The sequence below is a fragment of the Pelophylax lessonae genome (genome assembly GCF_965119305.1).
Source record: "Pelophylax lessonae genome assembly, chromosome: 1".
Taxonomy (NCBI): Eukaryota; Metazoa; Chordata; class Amphibia; order Anura; family Ranidae; genus Pelophylax; species Pelophylax lessonae.
In genome coordinates, this window is record NC_138768.1 from 276,719,904 (window position 1) to 276,726,986 (window position 7,083).

Genomic DNA, 7,083 nt, shown 5'->3' on the forward strand with positions numbered 1-7,083 from the left:
CGGTACAGTTCCTAGAATGTCTGGGTTGGATACTGAACTTAGTAAAGTCAGCATTACAGCCGGTCCAGCGTCTGGAATATCTGGGTCTTCTTGTGGACACGGTACAGGCAAAGATATTCTTGCCAACAAGAAGGGTCACAGACGTGAAGGATCTGGTTCGGTCCGTAGTAAGGCTGAGATATCCTTCTATACTTTTTTGCATGATGTTATTAGGGAATTCCCTGTGCTCAATTCCATGCCAGACCCTTACAGAACAACATTCTGTCTACTTGGACCGGAAGGGTTCAGTCTCTGGACTGGTCCATGTCTCTGGTACCAAGAGTACGTCAGAGTCTGAATTGGTGGTTGTCGACCAGATATCTAGAGAAGGGGAAATCCTTTCTTCCAGCGACCTGGAAAGTGGTGACTACAGATGCCAGTCTCTCCAGGCGGGGAGCGGTTCTGGCGAAAGCCACTGTCCAGAGGAAATGGTCTTGGGTAGAGAGTCTCCCCATCATCATTCTGGAAATCCGAGCAGTCAGTCGGGCTTAAAATACTGGACGCCCAGACTTCGGGGTCACCTTGTCAGGATGCAACCCAACAATGCCACGGCAGTGGCTTAGAACAATCATCAAGGAGGCACAAAATCAGTCAGCCCAGAAAGAGGTGGATATCATTCTATCCTGGGCAGAGAAGTTTGTGCCATGCCTGACAGCAGTTTTTATTCCTAGAATAGAGAACTGACAGGCAGATTTTTTGAGCCGTCAACAGATGTTCCCGGGGGGAATGGTCCTTACATCCCAATCCCAATCTGCCTATGCTAGGGGGGTCCCAGACGTAGATCTGTTGGCATCCAGGTTCAACAACAAGTTGGAGATTTGTGTCCAGGACCAGGGATCCACCCGCAGTCAGAGTGGATGCTTTGGTGACTCCTTGGAAGGAGTATTCCCAGATTTATTCCTTTCCTCCGGGGCAGCTGATACCACCTCTGTTGGGCAGGATCCAGATAGAGGGGAAACCAGTTATTCTGGTAGCCCTGGCATGGCCAAGGGGGGTTTGGTATGCACCACAAATCCAAAGGTTGGCAGTGATGAGGCCTTGGGCTCTTCCACTGTGTCCGGACCTACTCTCTCAAGGTCCGATATTCCACCCTGCTGTACAGTCTCTAAGCTTGACTGCTTGGCTATTGAAGCCTTAATCTTGAAGGAGCGGGGTGTATCTGGTCCTGCAGTTCATACACTGATAAACGCCAGGAAATGGCATCCCTGTAAATATATAATCAGGAGAATTTTAGCTTTCCTTCAAGCAGGGGTGGATATAAAATTAGCACTGAGCACTATTAAAAGGCAAAATTCAGCCTTATTGGTATTCTTCCAGGAACCGATAGCTTCCCATTCGTTCGTTCAGACCTTTGTCCGTGGAATGTTACATTTGCTCCCGCCTGTGAAGCCACCATTGTGTCCTTGGGACTTAAATTTGGTGTTGGCAGTGTTACAAAAACAGCCTTTTGAACCTCTGGGGCAGGTTCCCCTGGTTCTTTTGACCAGAAAACTGGTATTTTTGATTGCGATAACTTCGGCTAAGAAGGGTATCGGAACTAGAAGCTCTTTCTTGTAAAGAGCCATTCTTGATTTTCCATCAAGATAGCGTGATTCTATGTCCACACCCAGGTTTTTTTGCCCAAGGTGGTGTCCGTTATCATTTGAATCGGGACATTATACTACCTTTTTTCCAGAGCCTCACTCAGAGGAGGAAAGGTTATTGCATTCTCTTTATGTAATGTGTGCACTTAAGTTTTACTTAGAGAAATCAGCTCGGATTCGTAAGAGCAAGAGCTTGTTTGTGCTGCCAGAAGGGCCCAGGAAGGGGTTGGCAGCATCTAAGTCTACGATTTCTCATTAGATTTGCCAGGTTATTACCCAGGCGTATGGTTTAGAAGGGAAGGTTCCACCTTTTCCTGTAAAGGCCCATTCTACCAGAGGCGTAGGTGCCTCTTGGGCACATTACCATTGTTATACCTGAAGGGTTTCACATGTACTGTCACTTTAAGGCTGGCTCCACCCAGGAGTGATGACAAGGGTCAAGGGGCAGAGTGGCCATCTTTAGACACATGTAGAGATGTATTGATATGCAGAGCTGTCCTGTAATGCTGTACAGTGAGTCCTGAATAAACATCCGTTGTTCCAGACCAGAGTCCTGTGTCTCTCACAACACGGAGAATATAACAGTGGCGACGAGGATGGGATTTACAAGGTTACTATCCGTGTGAGAAAGGAAAGGAAGAAAAAAAAACTCTGGATTGTCAGGAATACAAAACCCACAGAGCCCAGCAGGAAAATGTCATTGATCGGGACATTAAGTGAATTTGATGGCGAACAGACAACGTGGATTTCTTGGATTGAAAGATTAGAACAATATTTCTGTGCAAATGCCATCCCAGGCGACAGGCAAGTAGCAGTGTTTCTGACAGTGGTTGGTGCTAGGACATATGACACTCTTAGGGATCTCCTTTTCCCTGAAAAACCAGCAACTAAGACTTTGGCAGAGCTCCTGACACTGTTAGGGAATCACTTCCAGCCTAAACCACTAGAGATTGCAGAAAGATTCCGGTTCTATCAGCGGCAGCAGCAGCCGGGTGAAGATATTAAGGCTTATGTGCTCGCCCTTCGCAGACTAGCCTCAACCTGTTCTTTTGGGGAGTACTTACCAACTGCACTGAGGGATAAGTTTGTCATGGGACTGAATAGTGAGTCTAGCCAAAAGAGACTGTTAATAGAGAAAGACCTTACCCTTACAAAGGCAATTGAGATAGCTTCAGTGATGGAAATGGCTGTGAAAGATACAGAAGCTTTGAACCCCCAGAGCAGAAGGGAAGAGGTTAAAGAGGAAGTTTTCAGAACAGCAGTCAAGCAAACTGCAGCTAACGGTAAATATAGAACCTCACCAACCAGGACGTCAGCTTGCTACCGTTGTGGGAATACAGACCATGATCACAAAGTCTGCCGGTTTAAGGATCAGCTCTGTCATAATTGTGGAAAGGCAGGCCATCTGAAACGAGTCTGCCGTAGTAAGAAGGTGCAAAATAAACAACCTCTGAACCCCAGGACAAAGGCATATATGGTGGGAAGATATACATCGTCATCTGAATCAGAGGATGAGGAAGTGCTCCACAGATTGGACATACATCATATGCATTCAGCACCCTCAGCAATGACTGTAGAGGTAACCGTGGAAGGAAAGAAACTCAAGATGGATGTAGACACAGGAGCAGCAGTTTCAGTTATCACCCAGAAACAATGGAGAAAACTTCTGATCCGAACAACTGTCCGTCCAACACCAATCAAACTGCAGACATATTCAAAGCAGATACTCCACCCACTGGGGTACGTGAAAGTACAGGTATCCTACAAGGGTCAGACAAAGAGAATGCCATTATATATCCTAGAACATGGGGGACCCCCTCTTTTTGGGAGAGACTGGATTGCTCACTTTGGCATGCCAGACATCGCCATTAACCCCTGCAACAGCGTGACCATCCCATCAGGGGATGAAGAGGGATGGGTGAAGTCCCTGAAACAGCGATTCCCGCAAGTCTTTGATAACCATTTGGGAAAAATAAAGCATGACTGTGTGAGACTCAGGCTGAAACCCAATGCCCAGCCTAGGTTCTTCAAAGCTCGGACGGTACCTTTCGCACTCCGAGCAGGTGTGGAAGCTGAACTAAGCCGGCTGGAGGAACAAGGTGTCATCTCAAAGGTAGAGCACAGCGAGTGGGCATCACCAGTTGTACCAGTAAAGAAAGCGAATGGGGACTTACGCATTTGTGGCGATTTCCGCATGGCATTAAATTCTCAACTGGAGATAGACCAGTATCCCCTACCCAGAGTAGATGACATTTTTGCCTCTCTTGCAGGAGGTCAAAAGTTCACCAAGCTTGATCTCAGGCAAGCTTATTTACAGTTTGAGGTCCACCCTTCGTCCCGCAAGTTTCTAACAATCAACACTCACAAGGGACTGTATGAATACAATCGGATGGTGTTTGGGGTAGCCTCCGCCCCAGCCATTTGGCAACGCAAAATGGATGAGATTTTGGCGGACATTCCTTTCACACAGTGCCTGTTAGATGACATGCTCATCACGGGCCTGACGGACCAGGAACACAAGCGTAACGTGGAGCTTGTGTTGGCCAGACTCCAAGAGCAGGGTCTAAAAGTGAACTTAGCGAAATGCCAATTCATGGTACCTAAATTGGAGTTTTGTGGCCACCTTGTGGATGCAGAGGGTATACACACCACGGAAGCCAAAGTTGATGCTTTAGTAAAAGCTCCAGCCCCGACCAACGTCCAGCAGCTGCGATCATACCTGGGCTTGCTGAACTATTACCACAAATTCCTGCCGGATCTAGCACACACTTTGTTTCCATTAAACAAGCTTTTGGAGAAACACTCCAGATGGAACTGGTCGGCTGCATGCCAACGTGCTTTTGAAGTTTCTAAGCGAAAGCTGTTGGCGTCACGCATGCTCGTGCACTATGACCTCCAAAGGCCTCTCACCTTGGCTTGTGATGCCTCACCCTATGGTCTAGGGGCTGTACTATCTCACGTTTTACCAGATGGGTCAGAGAAACCTGTGGCATTCGCCTCCAGGTCCTTGACAAAAGCAGAAAGCAATTACTCTCACATTGACAAAGAGGCTCTGGCGCTCATATGGGCAATTAAGAGGTTTCATCTTTACCTGTATGGTAGGGAATTCACCATACTGACTGATCATAAACCACTCCTTCAGATCTTTAGCCCTGACAAAGGCATCTCCCAGACGACTGCAGCCCGTCTTCAACGCTATGCCCTATTCTTGGGAGCATATAGCTACAAAATCCAGTATCGCAGCCATGATGCCAACGCTAATGCAGACGCCATGTCCCGTCTGACAAGGACATTAACAGACTCTTCTCCACCTGTCAAGAGTTGTCGTTACACTAGCCTGTCCTTTCTGTCTTCCGGGGAAGTAGCAGCCCATACAGCCAAGGATACCTTCCTTAAGACAATACTCTCCTGGGTACGGTACGGTTGGCCTGCAACTGTCACACAGGATTATGAGCCTTACTTCCGTAGGCGTCTGGAATTAACTGTGTCTGGCAACTGTGTTTTATGGGGAGACCGAGTGATCGTTCCACAGACCCTCCGGAGACACATTCTGGAATTGCTACATACTGGTCATCCCGGGGGCACACGTATGAAACAAAAGGCCCGAGGCTATGTGTGGTGGCCAAACCTCGACTCCGATATCACGACATATGTGAATGCGTGTGCTGGATGTGCACAAACTGCGAGAGACCCTCCTCGAGGGTGCGTCCAGCCCTGGACTTGGCCCACGGTTCCCTGGTTTCGCCTACACTTGGACTTTGCAGGCCCGATCAGAGGACACACCTTTTTGATCATTATTGATGCCCATTCAAAGTGGCCTGAGGTCGTTCCTGTTACTCAGCCAACGACTAAGGCGACGATTTCCATACTGTTACATCTCGCTGCTACGTTTGGATACCCCAGAGAAATTGTCACAGACAACGGTGCACAATTCACAAGCCAGGAGTTTCAGGGTTTCCTGACTGCCCACAACATCAAACACAAGTTGACCGCACCTTACCACCCGGCTACAAATGGTCAAGCAGAAAGGTTTGTACAGACCTTCAAACGCTATTTCAAAGCTACTGTGGCTACAAGTAAACAACAGTCCCTGTCACCCCAGCAGCTGGACTCCTTCCTTTCTGCTTACAGAACCACACCACATGCAACCACTGGGAAAACTCCAGCTGAACTTCTTTTGGGTCGGCAGCCATGGACTGTTTTGGATATGCTCCGCCCTCAAACGGTCCAGGAACATGTACGGCAGTCCCAAGACAAGAGGGTCGAACACGACGAGATTCCCCGGTTTACAGCCCAGCAAAAGGTATGGGCCCGATCTTATGGCGCTTCCAACACTCGTTGGCTTCCTGCTATCGTCGCAGAGACTTTGGGACCCAAAATGTATAGGGTCTGCCTGGAAGATGGTTCCATTTGCAGAAGGCATGTGGACCAATTGCGTTCTCGTTCTCAGCTGCCCGAATCCCTGACATCGGCTGCACCTCCAGTGTCTCAAGGATCTGCTCCTACCGGATCAGGAGGCATTGAGACTGATGCTTGGGGAGACTCTGAACTTTTGAACTCAGCTCCAACAGAGCCCTCCAGCCCTGGTCCAGAGGTCTGCTCACCCTCTGAGCTAGGGAATCCCCTCTTGGCCCCGCCGGTGTCCATTCCGGCCAGCCCTGCTTCCTCCAGCCCCGAGTCGCTGGGTGCCCGTCCTCAACGACACTGTCGCCCTCCTGACCGGTTTCAAATGCAAGACCGGTTACGAGACTTTCGACGGGCCCGCCGAAAGTGATCCGCTGCCATTTTCTCCCCGGAGCTTCCCTGGAAGTTGTTCTCACATCCGGACATGGAAGAAACCATGTAAATCTCCTGAGTTGGAGGACTGTATTGGACAATTATGAGTTACTGTTTTATGCCTGTTCTCGTTTTGTTGTTTTTTTTTTTTTTTTTTGTTTTTTGTTAGGTATGGATGGAAGGTGTTATACCTGAAGGGTTTCACATGTACTGTCACTTTAAGGCTGGCTCCACCCAGGAGTGATGACAAGGGTCAAGGGGCAGAGTGGCCATCTTTAGACACATGTAGAGATGTATTGATATGCAGAGCTGTCCTGTAATGCTGTACAGTGAGTCCTGAATAAACATCCGTTGTTCCAGACCAGAGTCCTGTGTCTCTCACAACACGGAGAATATAACAACCATTAAGCCTCTATGGCTCAGATTTGCAAGCCCGCGACCTGTTCGTTGGTGCATACCTTCACTCGTTTCTATATAGTGGATGTTGGGACCCAGGAGGAATCTGCATTTGGCCGCAGTGTTCTGCAGGCAGCAGTGTTATCCTTTTTGTGGTTGGATGGCGGTATTTTTTGGTGTCCCCCTCCCCTCAGATCTATTGCTTTGGGACATCCTATATGTTATTATATATGGCTCTGTGTCCCGTGATGTACGAAAAGAAAAATAGATTTTTTAATACAGACTTACC